The sequence below is a fragment of the Furipterus horrens genome, unplaced genomic scaffold (genome assembly GCF_987537825.1).
Source record: "Furipterus horrens unplaced genomic scaffold, mFurHor1.1.pri manual_scaffold_4, whole genome shotgun sequence".
Classification (NCBI taxonomy): domain Eukaryota; kingdom Metazoa; phylum Chordata; class Mammalia; order Chiroptera; family Furipteridae; genus Furipterus; species Furipterus horrens.
Window position 1 is genome coordinate 90,974,885 of NW_028327174.1, and position 16,866 is coordinate 90,991,750.

Sequence of the window (16,866 nt, forward strand, 5' to 3'; positions counted from 1 at the left end):
GGTCCCCAGTTGGGGGCGTGAGTGAGAGGCAACCACACAGTGATGTTTCTCTCCCTTTCTTTCTCCTTTCCCCTCTCTCTAAAAATAAATAAATAAACAAACAAATAAATAAATTGTTTAAAAAAATTTAGGCTGTATGCCATGAATAAATATATAGACCAACATCATCACAAACTGCTCCACAACCCCATCAGCAACCAACACAAGAGATAAAGCAAGTCCTGACACTGAGTTTCATCGTCTAATTTCTTGGAGCACATTGCAAATTCCTGCAAAAAATAACTCAGTGTGAAGTTTTAGTTGACCCTTTAGGGCTAATGTTCTAGCAAAACTATGAAACTACCTGAGTTTGCATTTCTAAGCTCTGGAGACTGGAGCTCTTTGTATCAATCATAAGATAAAAATATTAACTGACATACAATTTTATAGACTGAGGAGAGCTGGGCATTCTGTAAGTCATAAGTCAATACTACAAAGGGAGTCAGCATTGTCTGCCACCTTAGCTTCATAAATTCACAAACATTGCAAAGTTCACTCCTTTCCTCACCCCTAAATTCCCTTTACCATTTTCTTGGTTTATTTGGACATTTGGACATTTGCTTAATTACTGAGTGTCCTGTCCGTTGGCACAGCTGTAGACACTGAGGACTTAGTAATGATGGGTAAGGGAGAGTTACTGCTCTTTAGGAGCAAGTAAGAAAATCGGCAAATTCACTACAAAATGGAAAGTGCCAGAGCAGAGTCATGCACAAGGTAGTACAAGAGTAATAGAGAAGACGTTCAAGAGCATCAGAAGGTGCTTTCCGGAGCAGCTAATCGTTAAACTAAATGTTAATAACAAGCAAATGCCAATCAAGTGGCCAGATTAAGAAAATAATATGTGCAAAGTTGCTGCAGTTTATCAGGAACTGTCACTAGATCAGTATGGTTCACACCAGGGATACATTTAGGGATATAGCAGGGACAGAAACTGGAAAGCTAGGCAGACAGCCTGATCATAGAGGTCTTTGTTTAATAAAAATATAACAGTGTATTTCTATATACATCCTCTAGGTGAAAGTTGTGTCTAATCTACCCAGCATACAAGTTGTATTGGTCCTCAGAGCAAATTGAAGTAAGTTAATTTGGTTGCCAACATTTAAAAATCATGAGCTTTAATGTAAAAAAATCCAGATTTCTGTCTTTTCTTTAAAACTCAGAAGATAATTCTGGACTCAACTTTCTAAATTCCAATTGATTAGAGCTAATGCTTCTGCCTTTAGATGGGAGATAGGCCTTCTATGCTCCATAGACATGGTGCCTCTCCCATGCTCTCATCCTCTACTCTTTGATGCTATGTGACTGGCCCCTGAAGACATCCACATGTACAGATCCTGCTCTTTGTCCTGTTAATACAATCTGATACAGCTTCTCATAGCAAAAGGAAATTAATTGTAAGTTTCTATGGGAATTGTTATGTTTTTAGTGGTTGGAAATTACTTAAGGAATCCCTCTAGAAGCAAGCAGGCTTACAATTAAATTATGTCAGCCACATAAAGCAGAGCATCTTGTTTCTAAGTGAATTCTACTTGTTAGATCTGATGACTAATACCCAAAGGGGAAAAAGAAAATCCAGATAGAGTAACACTTTAAAGAACTCAATACCATTTTGTATAACAACAAAAATTACAACATGTTTAGGAATAAATACAGTAGTCCATCTCTATATCATAGCCTCACTGTATTGCAGGATTTTAAAAATTATTATATTTAATTATTTATCGCGGATTTTTCACTATATCGCAGGATTTTGCGGTACTGTGTATGTATGTTGTTAAAGTCACATAGTTTTAAGAGTGTAGAATATGTGTAAGAACATAAGTAGTATTTATAAAAGTGTGGGAAAAGTTAATAAGGGAGTGGGAGAGGTTAATAAGGGACTGGGAATGGTTTATAAGTGTGTAGGAAGGGTTTATAAAGCCTTAAAATATATATAAATACTAAAATAAATGTAAGGTCCCTATTTCATGGATTTTCACCTATCGCGGGGGAGAAGGGTCTAGAATGTAATAAGCATGATAAGTGAGGGAATACTGTATAACTGAAAAGCACAATATTTAAAGAGAAAATCATGAAACTTTTAATGATATAAATGAAAACTTAAACAACTCAACAGTATTTGATATTCTTGAATGGGAATAATTATTTAAGTTGACCCATTTTTAGGTCAAAATATTGGCAATTCCATTTGTTCCAACCTAAAGATAAATATGAAAGTTTCCCCCAATTTTTACATAAGTTCCATGAAATTCCCATCAACATCTGAACAGTGTTTTTATAGAATTAAACAAGCCAAACCTGAAATTCATATTGGAGTTATAAAGGTCCAAGAGAAATATCAAAATGTATTATCAAGCAATCATACCTTGTGTTGGATAAGTAAATAGGTTGTTGTGAACAAACAGAGAATCTAAAATCAGAACCACACAAATATATGGAAACGTACCATCTGACAGAACTGACACCACAACTCGGTGGGAACAGAATAGATTATTGAGTAAATGGTGCTGGGATAATTGGCTATTTATATCATAAAAATCAGATTCATACATCAGACCATCCCCCCCCCAAATCCAGATGAATTAAAGACCTAAATGAGAAAAAACAAAAATTTCAATAAATATTTTGAACAGTTTTTTTTAGAAGATAGTATATAAGGGGAATATTTTATATCAAAGTAGGAAAAGTTGTTTTGTTTTTTATTTTATCCTTACCCAAGGACATTTTTTCATCACTTTTAGAGAGAAAGGAAGGGAGAGGGAGAAACTTCTATGCGAGATAGAAACATTGATTGGTTGACCCCCATACATTCCAGGACAGGGGATCACACACACCTGGACCAGGGATCAAACCCACAACATAGGTATGTGCCCTGACTGAGAATCAAACCCATAACCCTTTGGTCACAGGACAGTACTCCAACCAACTGAGCCATACTGGCTAGGGCAGGAGCATTTAAAAAAAAAAATAACAAAAAGCACAAAAGATAATGGAAAATATTGATAAATTTGACTACATTATAATTTTAAAGGCTTTTGTCTTTAAAAAAATCAGCATAAACAAAGTTTAAAACTATTCATGGAATGGGGGAAGACTTGTAACATATTTAATCAATAAACATAAGTATCCAAAGCATATTTTTAAAAAACTAAAATAATTGAGAAAAAGACAAATAGGCTAATAGAAAAATGGGCAACAGACATGAATAAGCAAATCACAGGAAAAGAAGTCTGAATGGCCAACAAAAATAGAAAAAGATATTCTACCTAATGAGTAATCAGAGAAACATAGATTAAACCCACAGCAAGATGCCATTTCACACCCATAATTTTGCCATCAATCAAAGCATCTCTGGTCAAAATGGAGTAGATGGGCACTGCACTTACCTCCTCCCATGACCACATCATCAAAATTACAACTAAATTATAGAACAATCAACCTGGACAACCATCTGAAGACTAGCTGAACAGAAGTCTTATAATTAAAGATATAAAGGAGAAGAAATGTCGAGAACAGAAAGAGCGGAGGAGATGCAAAATGAGCTGACCCCACACCCATGTGTTTAGAATCCTAAGGGATATCTCAGCTGCAGAGATTCCCTCTGAGGAGTGAGGGTCACAGCCCCATGCCAAGCCTCCTAGCTGAAACACCAGTGTTGGGAAGAGGAGCCCACCTAACATTTGGCTGTGAAAATCAGTGGGGATTGAGACAAAAGACTGCTGGAAACCCAGGCATCCTTTTAAAAAGCCAGCACACAAGCTCTGGCAGAGGGACAGCAGCTTGAAGGGTGCTAGAAACAGAGAAAAACTAAATTGTGTGGCATTGGGGCAATGGCTGGAGGGATGGCTGCCATTGTCCCTGTGTTGATCCCTCCCTCCAGCTGACCAAATCTGAATCTGCATTTGCCTAGTAATCTCCACTATCTTTACCCTGACGACTCCCTGAGACCCCAATCCTGCTACAAAGATCTGCAGGCCCTAGGCAGTGGCAGCTTGTCTTGATGTTCCCTGAGACTTTTGCTGGCCCAGCACTAGTGCCAAATCTGAACCTGGTTATTGGTAAGTGCCATTCACCCCACCTTGGGGATTCCAAGACCCTGCCTCAACTAGCCTGAGGCTTTTTCAGCAACAGAGCCTTCTGGACAGTCAGCAGGCAGTGACAGGTCTCAGTTTGACTTGGATCTTTTGTTGACCTGCCCCAGGCCCAGTTCCGGTGGCAGCCAGTGTCAAATCACAGCATGGCCTTTCCCACACACTTCCAGGCCCAGCACAGGTAGCTGTCAACTCTGGACCAGTTTGTAGCTCCTAACAGATAGCCCTAGGCCTGTCACAGGTAGCATCTGACATGGATCTGCCCCAAAGTCCCATACAAGAGACCCTAGATCCAACATACGCAGTTGCCAACTTTAGGCCAAAATAGAGCAAGCAGCACACCCAAAGGGGGGTCTCAGCAGGCACCAGGCCTTGCTGGGGTGAATCCCTCTTGGTGGATTCAACCTAAGAGAGCAGCTCGTACACTATTGTAATGGCCGATCCTCACAACCAGCCAGCCTGAGGGTCAGTTTCACCCACTGATGTGCCAACAGAGATCAGGCTCAACTACAACAGGAGGACACACACAACCCACACAAGAAACCTCCTGGAACACCCAGTTTAGGCTCACAGAGACTGTCCCACTGGGCCCCACAGGACACCTATTATATAAGACCACCCTGCCAAGACTAGGAGATATAGTGGGTCTACCTAATATATAGAAACAAACACAGGGAGGCAGATAAAATGGAGAAATAAAGAAACATGTCCAATATAAAAGACCAGGAAAATTTTCCAGGAAAAAAATTAAATGACATAGAAGCAAGTAATCAACCAGGCACAGGGTTTGAAGCACTGGTTAAAAAGATGCTCAAGGAACTTAGAAGAAAAATAAACTCAGTGAGAACTTCAAAAAAGAGATAGTAAGCATCAAAAGGGTATACCATAAGAAAAAAATGAGTCAGAAATGAAGAATAAAATAACTGAAATGAGGACTACACTAGAAGGAATCAACAGCACATTAGATGAAGCAGAGGATCAAATCAGTGATTTGTAAGACAAGGTAGCAGAAAACACCCAATCAGAATAGCCAAAAGAAAAAAGAATTTTCTTAAATAAGGTCAGTGTAAGGGACCTCTGGGACATCATCAAGTGTAACAACATTGGCACCATATGGATACCAGAAGGAGACGACAGACAGCAAGGGATTAAGAAGTTATTTTAAGAAATAATGACCAAAAACTTCCTTAACCTAGAAAAGGATAAAGACATACAAGTCCAAGAAGCACAGAGTCCCAAAAAAGATAAACCCAAAGATACCCACACAAAGACACATCACAATTAAAATCACAAAGGTGAAAGACAAAGAGAGAATCTTAAAAGTAGCAAGGAAAAAGTTCCTACAAAGGAGCTCCCATAAGACTATCAGCTAATTTCTCAACAGAAACTTTGCAGGTCAGAAGGGACTGGCACAAAATACTCAAAGTGATGACAAGCAAGCACCTAAAACCAAGACTATTCCATGCACCAATGTTATTCATTTAAAATCGAAGGAGAGCTAAAAAGCTTCCCAGCCAGCAAAAAGGATGATGAAGGAATTCATCATCACCAAACTAGTATTACAAGGAATGTTAAAGGGACTTCTTTAAGAGGAAGGAAAAAGGAACATAAATATGAATAATAAAATGGCAATAACTACATACCTATCAATATGTGAATGAATTAAATGCTCCTCTCAGGGTATCTGAATGATAAGAAAACAAAACCCATACATATGCTGTCTACAAGAGACCCACTTCAGATTAAAAGACTCATGCAGACTAAAAGTAAAGGGATGGAAAAACATATTTCATTAAAATGGAAATGAAAAATAAGCTGAGGTAGCAATACTTATACAACAGACAAAAATAAACTTTAAAACAAAGATAAAGAAGGACATTCGTCAGCAGCCGTCCGTCTCGAGAGACGATGGTGTAGCTTCTTAAGAGTCTATCTGCACCGCTGAGAATGGCTGTGCAGTCCGACTCAGGAGTGACACGGTATCTGTCTCCTCCCGTGTTGAATCGACATCTTGCGATGAAGCTACAGAGCCTGGGCAGGGTGATATGGAGGGTCTGCTGTTGCCCATGCAGCAGACCCCCCCTCTCTTCGCAGCTGAAGGATCCAAGGGAAAGACGGAGTCAATACAGCTTGGCTTCAGGTGCGCCGCAGGTTTGACATTGCCGGTGTTGACTACAATGTCAAACCGCCTTAGGGACTCCGGCTCCGGATTTTCTGTCGGGGTTTACTCCCTTAGCCTTTCCCCTGAAGAGGTATGCCGCAAGGCAGCGGAGGTTTTTTGGAATCAGAGTTTTCCTTCTCTGATGTGCCCTGACTGGAAGATCGAACCAGCGACACTTAGCTCGCAGGCCGACGCTCAATCCACTGAGCCAAACCAGCCAGGGTAAAAAGAAGGACATTACATAATAGTAAAGGGATCAATCGAACAAGAGGATATAACATTTGTAAATATTTATGCACCCAGCATACTCCTATGTATATAAAGCAAATCTTGATGGACATAAAAGGAAAGATCAATAGTTACATAATCACAGTAGGGGACTCTTAACACCCCATTGACATCAATGGATTGATCTTACAAACAGAAAATCAACAAAGAAACAGTGACCTTCGATGACACATTAAACCAGTTGGATTTAATTAATATTTTCAGAGCATTTCGCCCCAAAGCATTAGAATATACATTCTTTTCAAGTGCACATGGAACATTTTCTGAGATAGATCACATGTTATTCCACAAAACAAGTCTCAGTGAGTTTAAGAATATTGAACTCATCTCAAGCATATTCTCCTACCACAATGATATAAAACTAAAAGATCAATTACAAGGGAAAAAAAAACTGAAAAACACACAAACAGTGAAATCAAGGAAGAAATCAAATGCAAATGAAAACACAATGGCCTAAAATCTATGGGACACAGCAAAATCAGTCCAAAGAGGAAAATTCATAGTAATACAAGCCTACCTCAAGAAACAAGAAAAGTCTCAAGTAAACAATCTAACCATACACCTAAAGAAACTAGAAAAAGAAAAACAAAACCCAAAGGAGAAAGAAGGAAATAATAAAGATCAGAGCAGAAATAAACAAAACAGAGTCTAAAAAAATACAAAAGATTAATAAAACCAAGAGCTGGTTTTATATTTTTAATTCTCACCTGAGGACATGCTTTTTGATTTAAGAGAGAGGGGAAGGGAGGGAGGGAGGGAGGGGGAGAGAGAGAGAGAGAGAGAGAGAGAGAGAGAGAGAGAGAGACATCAAATGGTTGCTTCTTGTACATACCCTGACTGGGATGGAACCCACAACCTAGACTTGTGCCCTGACCAGGATTCAAACCCATAGCTTCTGATTTACAGGATGATTCTCCAACCAACTGAGCCACACTGGCCAGGGTCAAAAGCTGGTTCTTTGAAAAGATAAACAAGATTGTACACCTTTAACAGACTCATCAAGAAAAAATAAGAGAGAGAGAGAGAGAGAGAGAGAGAGAGAGAGAGAGAGAGAGAGAGAGAGAGAGAGAGGGCCCAAGTGAATAAAATCAGAAATGAAAGATAAGTAACAAATGAAACCACAGAAATACAAAGGATCATTTTCTTGTTTTTCTATTAAGGTTGTCCCATTTTTCCCCCATTGCTCCCCCAACCCAGCCCATCCCTTCTCCCACAGTCATTCCCCACCCTGTTGTCCATGTCCATGTGTCATTTATACATGTTCTTTGATTAGACTCTTCCCCTACTTACCCCCCTTCTCTTCCTCCCCCCTCCCCCCTGATAACTGTTATTCTGTTCCTTGTTCAATTTTGTTCATTTGTTTGTGTTGTTCATTAGTCTCCTGTATCAGGTGATATCATATGGTATTTTTCTTTCATTGCCTGTCTTATTTCGCTAACCATAATTCTCTCTAGTTCCATCCATATTGTTGCAAATGGCAGTAGTTCCTTCTTTCTTTCTGCTGCACAGTACTCCATTGTGTAAATGTACCACAGTTTTTTGATGCACTCATCTACAGATGGGCACTTAGGCTGTTTCTAGCACTTGGATATTGTAAACAGCGCTACATAGGGGTGCATAAGTTCTTTTTAATTAGGGTTTTAGGATTCTTTGGGTATAACCCTAGCAGTGGAATCACTGGTTCAAAAGGCAGTTCCATTTTTAGTTTTTTGAGGTACTTCCATACTGTTTTCCATAGTGGCGGCACCAGTCTGCATTCCCACCCACAGTGTACTAGGGTTCCCATTTCTCCACATCCTCACCAGCACTTCTTGTTTGTTGATTTGTTGATGATGGCCATTCTGACTGGTGTGAAGTGGTATCTCATTGTGGTTTTTATTTGCATCTCTCTGATGGCTAGTGATGTTGAGCATTCTTTCATGTGTCTATGGACCCTCGTGTATCCTCCTTGAAGAATTGTTTGTTCAGGTCCTTTGCCCATTTTTCAATTGGGATGTCTGTCTGTCTTCATGGTGTTGAGATGTGTAAGTTCTTTATATATTTTGGAGATTAATCCCTTGTCTGAGGTATTATTGGAAAATATGTTTTCCTACATGGTTGGTTCCCTTTTCATCTTGCTGATGTTTTGCTGAGCAGAAACTCTTTAGGTTGATGTAGTCCCATTTGTTTATTCTTTCCTTTATTTCCCCTGCCTTAGGAGATGTATCAGTGAAAATATTGCTACGTGGAATAGCTGAAATTTTCCTGCCTGTGTTTTCCTCTAGGACTTTTATGGTGTCGCAGCTTACAGTTAAGCCTTTGATCCATCTTGAGTTCATTCTGGGGTGTGGTGTAAATTGGTGGTCTAGTTTCATTTTTTTTTTGCATGTCCCTGTCCAGTTCTCCCAACACCATTTGTTGAAGAGGCTCTTTTCACTCCATTTTATGTTCCTTCCCCCTTTGTCAAATATTAGTTGACCATATAGACCTGGGTTTATTTCTGGGCTCTCTATTCTGTTCCATTGATCTATGTCTGTTCTTATGCCAGTACCAGACTGTCTTGATCACAGTGGCTTTGTAGTATAGTTTGATGTCTTCTATTGTGATTCCTCCTGCTGTGTTCTTCTGCATCAAGATTGCTTTGGTTATTTGGGGTATTTTTTGGTTCCATATAAATTTTTGAAGTATTTTTTCTAGGTCTGTGAAATAAGTCACTGGTATTTTAATAGGGATTGTGTTGAATATATAAATTGCTTTGGGTAGTATGGACATTTTAATGATGTTGATTCTTCCCATCCATAAACATGGTATTTGCTTCCATTTATTTTTATCTTCCTTAATTTCTTTCTTCAATGTTATATAGTTTTCTGAGTATAGGTCTTTTATCTCTTTGGTTAAGTTTATTCCTAGGTACTTTATTTTTCTTGTTGATCTAGTAAATGGGATTTTTTTTCTCTCATTTCTATCTCTGATATTTTATTGTTAGTGTACAGAAATGCCTTTGCTTTCTGAATATTGAGTAGTTTTTTAGTGGAGTCTATAGGGTTTTCTATGTATACTATTATGTCATCTGCAAATAATGACAGTTTTACTTCCTCTTTCTCAATTTGGATACCTTTTATTTCTTTTTCTTGTCTGATTGCTGTGGCTAGAACCTCCAACACTATGTAGAATAGGAGTGGAGAGAGTGGACATCCTTGTCTTGTTCCTTATCTAATAGGGAATACTTTCAGTTTCTGTCCATTGAGTATGATGTTGGTTTCAGGTTTCTCAAATATAGCCTTTATTATGTTGACGTATGCTCCCTCTATTCCCATTTTGCTGAGTGTTTTCATCATAAATGGGTGTTGTACTTTATCACATGCTTTTTCTTCATCTATTCATATGATCATGTGATTTTTGTCTTTCATTTTGTTTATGTAGTGTATTACATTTATTGATTTTCAAATATTAAACCATCCTTGCATCCCTGGGATGAATTCCACTTGATCGTGGTGTATGACCTTTTTAATATGTTGCTGGATCCTGTTTGCCAATATTTTGTTGAGGATTTTAGCATCTATATTCATCAGCGATATTGGCCTGTAGTTTTCTTTCTTTGTTTAGTCTTGACCTGGTTTTGAATTTGGGGTAATACTGGCTTCACAGAAAGAGTTTGGGAGTCTTCCCTCTTCTTGGATTTTTTGGAATAGTTTGAGAAGGATAGGAATTAGTTCTTCCCTAAATGTTTTGTAAAATTTGCCTGTGAAGCCATCCAGTCCAGGGCTTTTGTGTGCCAGGAGCTTTTTGATTGCAGTTTTAATTTCACTCTTTGTTATCAGTCTGTTTAGGCTTTCTACTTCTTCTTCATTCAATTTTGGAAGGTTATATGTTTCTAGAAATTTCTCCATTTCATCTAGGTTGTCAAGTTTCTTGCCATACAGTTATTTGTGGTGATTTCTTACAATCCTTTGTATTTCTTCATTATCAGTAGTGATTTCTCCTCTTCCATTTTTGATTTTGTTTGTTTGGGTCCTTTCTCTTTTTTTTTCTTGATGAGCGTGGCTAAAGGATTGTCAATTTTGTTTATCTTTTCAAACAACCAGCTCCTGGTTATATTGATCTTTTGAGTTGTTCGTTTAGTCTCTATGTCATTTAATTCTGCTCTGATCTTGATGATTTCCTTCCTTCTACTCACCCTGGGCTTTGTTTGTTGTTGTTGTTCTAGTAGCTATAGGGTTAGATTTTTTTATTTGAGATTCTTCTATCCTTTTCAGGTAGGCCTGTATTGCTATAAACTTTCCTCTCAAGACTGCTTTTGCTGTTTCCCATAGGTTTTTGGCTGTTGTGTGCTCATTATCATTAGTTTCCAGAAACTTCTTGATTTCTTCCTTGATGTCATTGTTAACCTGTTTATTATTTAACAGCATGTTATTCATTCTCCATGAGTTTGAATGTCTTTGAGTTTTTTCCTTGAGGCTTATTTTTAGGTTCAAGGCATTATGGTCTGAGAAGATGCTTGATATGATTTCAATTTTCTTGAATTTGTTGAGGCTTGTTTTGTGTCCTACCATGTGGTCTATCTTTGAAAATATCCCATGTGCATTTGAAAAGAATGTATATTTTGCTTCTTTGGGGTGAAAAGTCCTATATATATCAATTAAGTCTATTTGATATAGTGTGTTCTTCAATGCCTCGATATCCTTGGTGCTTCTTTGCTTCAAAGATCTGTCTGTTGTTGATAATGGGGTGTTAAAGTCCCCTACTATGAGTATGTTGCTGTTGATATCCTTCTTGTAGTCTTCTAGAATTTTCCTTATATATTTGGGTGCTCCTATGTTGGGTGCATATATGTTTACAAGGGTTATACCTTCTTGATGGATTGTTCCCTTAAGTATTATGAAATGCCCTTCTTTGTTTTTTTTTATGGCCTTTGCTGTGAAATTTTGTCTGATATAAGTATTGCTATCCCAGCATTTTTTCATGTCCATTTGCTTTAAATGTTTTTTTCCATCCCTTCACTTTGAGTCTGTGTATACCTTTTGTTTTGAGGTGTGTCTCTTGTAGACAGCATATATGTGGATAATGTTTTTGTATCCACTCCGTTACCCTATGTCTTTTGATTGGAGCATTTAATCCATTTACATTTAAGGTTATTATTGACAGGTATTTATTCATTTCCCTTTGTACCTGTGTTCCTCTCTGTCTCTCTCTCTGTTTCTTCTTCTTCTGAAAGCAGACCCTTTAGCATCTCTTGCAATGCTGGTTTGTTGGAGATGTATTCTCTTAGCCTTCTTTTGTCTGGGAAAGTCCTTATTTCATCTTTCATTTTGATTGAGAGCCTTGCTGGGTAGAGTGGCCTTTGGTTGTAGGCCTTTGTTTTTCATTGCTTGAGATATTTTTTGCCATTCCCTTCTGGCTTGTAGTGTTTCTGTTGAGAAATCAGTTGATAGCCTTATCGGAGCTCCCTTGTATGTTACTTGCTTTTTTTCTCATGCTGCTTTTAGGATTCCCTCTTTGTCTTTGAATTTTGCCATTTTAATTATGATGTGCCTTGGACTGGGCTTTTTGTGGTTCATCTGTGCTTTCTGGACTTGCATAACTTTTTCTTTCATCAAGTTAGGAAATTTTTCTGTCATTACTTTTTCAATCAGGTTTTCTAACCCATGCTCCTCTTCTTCTTATATCACTATGATACAAATATTTTTTTTTTGTTTCATGTTGCCCAGCATTTCTCTTACACCCTCTTCATTCTTTTTTCAGTCTTTTTTCGTTTTGTTGTATTGTCTGGGTTTTTTTTCTGCATTGTCTTCTAATTCACTGATCCAATCCTCTGCTTCATTTAGCCTGCTTTTGATTGCTTGTACTGTGTTCTTCAGTTCAGACCTTGTATTCTTCATTTCTTCCTGGTTCTTATTGATAGTTTCTATGTCCTTTTTTATGCTGGTGTAGTTCTCCATATGTTCCTTGTAGCTTCCCTGGAGTTCTTCGTAGTTTCTCTGAAGTTCTTTGTAATTCCCTTGGAGTTCGTTGTAGTTTTCTCTGAGTTTGTCAAGTTCATTGAGCTTCCTTATAACCACTCTTTTGAATTCCATTTCTGATAGTTTGCTTGCCTCTGTTTTGTCTAGCTCTCTTTCTGGGGATTCCCCTTTTCCTTTCATTGGGAGGTTGTTTCAGTGTCTCCCCATCTTGGATTCTTCTTGTTTATTTTTGTTTCTTAAATTTGTCTGCTTTGATTTCCCACCTTCGTGGTGTGAGATTCTGTATAGGAGACCTGGGGTATTCAATGGTGCAGTCTCTTTGATCTCCTAGCTTGATGCTCTTGGGATGCCCTTTATGATGTTTGTTTAAGCTGTCTGGTTGTATTTCAGTTACTCTTTGATGGATACTTCCCTCTTGCCAGTTGATTGAGAGTCACTCTGCCCACCTTGTCTTGAGTTGTTTTGTGGAGACGCTGTTAAGACATAAAGACACAACCCAGGCAAGAAACCCACACCCTCCAAAATATCCCCCACCCACAATCCCACTATCAGCACCAAATGAGCCAGTATTAATATAAATGCAAAGAGGTTAAGACTTTTATACTATAGGAAAAACAGATAAGAGTTATTTTAAATGAAATAAAGATGATTTTTGAGAGGGAAGCTGGTAGAATAATAATAGTAGCAAGTAGGGTCAAGGCTATGTGAGGCAGTAAGTAATGTTTACATTGTATGTTGAAAAAGGGAGGGAAGAATGCAGAATGAAGTGAGAAAGTGGAAATGTGTACTATTAGGTTTATATAGCAGTTATGTGCTATATATTTAGTGTGAGAGGGAGGATAAAGAAAACAGACAAACAAACAAAAATCAAAGAAGAATAGGAGGGAGAGAAGGTAGGAAACAGATTAAAGAAAGAGCTTTTCCCCAGTACAACCTTTGGGGGCTGTCTTCTTTTTCTGGATCCTCCCCTGGTCAAAATTCCATGGATTTCAAATCTTTTCTCTCTGGCTGTGAGGAGGTCTAGCTGGATTCTGAGGCTGCTGTTCTCTCACTTATGGGCCTGCCGCAGCTTTCTACTGTGAGCCGCACTTAGTTGAGTCCCCTCTCCCCTGGTCCTGTGGCGCCCTCCAGCCCTCCTCAGGCTTGTCTAGCAACGCTGTTCTGCTGGAGGGCCAGTGTGCGTGCCAATAGTCCCTGCCTAGCTTCAAGTTCTGTCTCTGCACCTCCTCGAAAAAAGTCTCTGTGTTGCCTCCAAGCTGCAGCACTGGTCTGGTGGATCCTTGCTGTATGCCTGCATGTGCCACTTGCCTGCCTAGAGTCCCTACTGAGTCTGTGGTTCCACTGCAGCTTTCCTGTATGGGCCCCTCTCCCTTGCTCAGTTCTGCTTTTTTGTTTGGTGAAGTCTTGGTGTGAGCATCCGGGGCACAGGTTGCCAGCCAAGGGAGTCCCCACCTAGACTCAGTTCATACAGCTTCTCACAGTCCGGGCTGTTTACTGTCTTCCCACACCTCTGGCTGTATCAACCAAACCTTCTCTCTGACTCCCTCTGGGACTTTGCTGATTGGGGTGCCTATGACAGGGGTAAGTTTCCAAGCAGATCCCAGCTAATGAGCTTGTCAGCAGCTGCCCCTTTTAGGTGCAGTGCAGCAGAGGTGCCGGGCTGGGAAGCCCAGCAACTCCATTTGGAGAGCTCTGGCTGAGCTTTCTGCCCTTTTTCATGCTGTTCCCACACTCCCTTCCCTGTTCACCCTATCTGAAATCTGCACTCACTCACTCTACTCCATGTTTGTACCCCAAGTCCTTCCACACAATAGGAGCAAGCAGACAACACTGCTGCCTACTCCGCTGCCATCTCTAGTTTTTCAAAGGTTTGTTTTAAAATGCTACAAATAATTGTATGCCAGTAAATTAGACAACCTTGAAGAAATGGATAAATTTCTAAAGACATACAGTCTTCTAAGACTGACTCAAGAAGAAACAGGAAATCTATATGGATGACTACAAACAAAATAAAATCAGTACACACTGCTGCAGCCATGTCTCTAGTGATTCCTGAGAAGTTCCAGCACATATTGTGAGTACTCAACACCAATATTGATGGGCGATGGAAAATAGCCTTTGCCATCACTGCAATTAAGGGTGTGGGGTGAAGATACGCTCATGTGGTGTTGAGGAAAGCAGACATCGACCTCACCAAGAGGGCAGGAGAGCTCACAGAGGATGAGGTGGAATGTGTGATTACCATTATGCAGAACCCACGCCAGTACAAGATTCCAGACTGGTTCTTGAACAGACAGAAGGATGTGAAGGATGGAAAATACAGCCAGGTTCTGGCCAATGTTCTGGATAACAAGCTTCGTGAAGACCTGGAGTGGCTGAAGAAAATTTGGGCCCACAGAGGGCTGTGCCACTTCTGGGGTCTTTGTGTCCAAGGCCAGCACACCAAGACCACTGGCTGCCTCGGTCGCACTGTGGGTGTGTCCAAGAAGAAATAAATCTGTAGGCCTCGTCTGTTAATAAATAGTTTATACACCTGTGGGGGGAAAAAAAAACCTTCAAACAAAAATACCCGGGACCAAATGGCTTTGCAGAATTTTACCAAACATTTAAAGCAGAATTAATGCCTATTCTTCTCTAACTATTCTAAAAAATTCAAAAGGAGTTAAGCCTCCCAAGCTCATTTGACAAGGCCACCATTATGTGGGATTTATTCCTGGGATGCAAGGTTGGTTCAATGTCTGCAAATCACTTAACATGATACATCACATAAATAAAATGAAGAATAAAAATCATATTGCATCAAAGGTTCAGGAAAAGCATTTGACAAAACCTAACATCTATTTATGATAAAAATTCTCAGCAAAGTGGGAACAGAGGAAACATACCTCAACATAATTAAAGCTACATGTGACAAATCCACACTAACATCATACTTAATGGGAAGAAGCTAAAAGTGTTTTCCTTAAGATAGGAAATAAGACAAGATTATCCACTTTCACCACTTTTATTCAACAAGTATTAGAAGTCTTAGCTACAGCAATTAGACAAGAAAAAAATAAAAGGCATCCAAATTGGAAATGAAGAGGTAAAACTGTCATTTTTCGCAGATGACATGATACTGTAACAGAGAATCCTAAAAATTCCATCCAAAAACTACTAGAACTGATAAATGTAAAGTAGTGGGATACAAAATTAATATTCATAAATTGGTGGCATTTTCACATACCAATACTGAACTATCAGGAAGAAAAATTAAAAAAACAATTTCATTTACAATTGTATCAGAAAAATACCTAGGAAAAATGTAACAAAGGAGGTAAAAGATCTGTATTTGGAAAATTATAAGACACTGAACAAAATACAAATAAGTGGAAGCATATACTGAGCTCATGGATAGGAAGAATTAACATCATTAAAATGTCCATACTATCCTAAGCAATCTATAGATCCAATGAAATATCTTATCAAAATACCAATGGTGTTTTCATAGAGCTAGAACAAATAACAATAAAGTTTACATGGAACTAAAAAGACCTTGAATACCCACAGCAATCTCGAGGAAGAACAACAAAGTTGGACATATCACACTACCTGATCTCAACCTATAATATAAGGCCATGGTAATCAAAACAGCATTGTATTGGCACAAATCAGACACACAGATCAATGGAACAGAATAGAGAGCCCAGAAATAAATCAATATCTATATTATCAATTACATATGACAAAGGAGGCAAGAATCTATAATAGGATAATGACAGTCTATTCAAAAATAATAAAATCTTATCATTTGTAGCAACAAGGATGGACCTAGAGGATATTATGCTAAGTGAATTAAGTCAGGCAGAGAAAAACAAATATCATATGATTGCACTTATATGTGAAATCTAAAGAACAAAGTAAATGAACAAACAAAACAGAAACAAACTCATAGATACAGAGAACAAACTGAGGATTGCCAGATGGGAATGGTTAGGGGAATGCGTGAAAAAGGTAAAGGGATTAAGAAGTACAGATTGGTAGTTACAAAATAGTCACGGAGATGTAAAGTACAGCACAGAGAATATAGTCAATAATATAATAACTATGTATGGTGCAGGTATGTATTAGAATTATTGGCAGTATCTCTTCGTAAATTATATCATTGTCTAACCACTATGCTATACACCTGAAACTAATGGAGAACAATATTGAATGTCAACTGTAACTGAAATATAAAATTAAAATAAATAAAAAATAAACATATAAGAAATAACTCAAGATATATTGTTAATTAAAAAGAAATTAATTATAATTTATTTACAGATATCCTGTACAGTTATGAAAATATGTTATTCATGTAAATATT

At 38.4% G+C, this 16,866-nt stretch overlaps 1 protein-coding gene and 1 pseudogene across 2 annotated transcripts in view; both read left to right on the forward strand.

Annotated features, from left to right (window-relative positions):
* The window catches only part of FLT1 (fms related receptor tyrosine kinase 1), a 194,360-nt gene that overhangs the window by 118,737 nt on the left and 58,757 nt on the right, over window positions 1-16,866 (forward strand). The gene's annotated exons all lie outside the window — the stretch shown is intronic.
* Window positions 14,544-15,050, forward strand: LOC150012411 (small ribosomal subunit protein uS13 pseudogene; annotated as a pseudogene).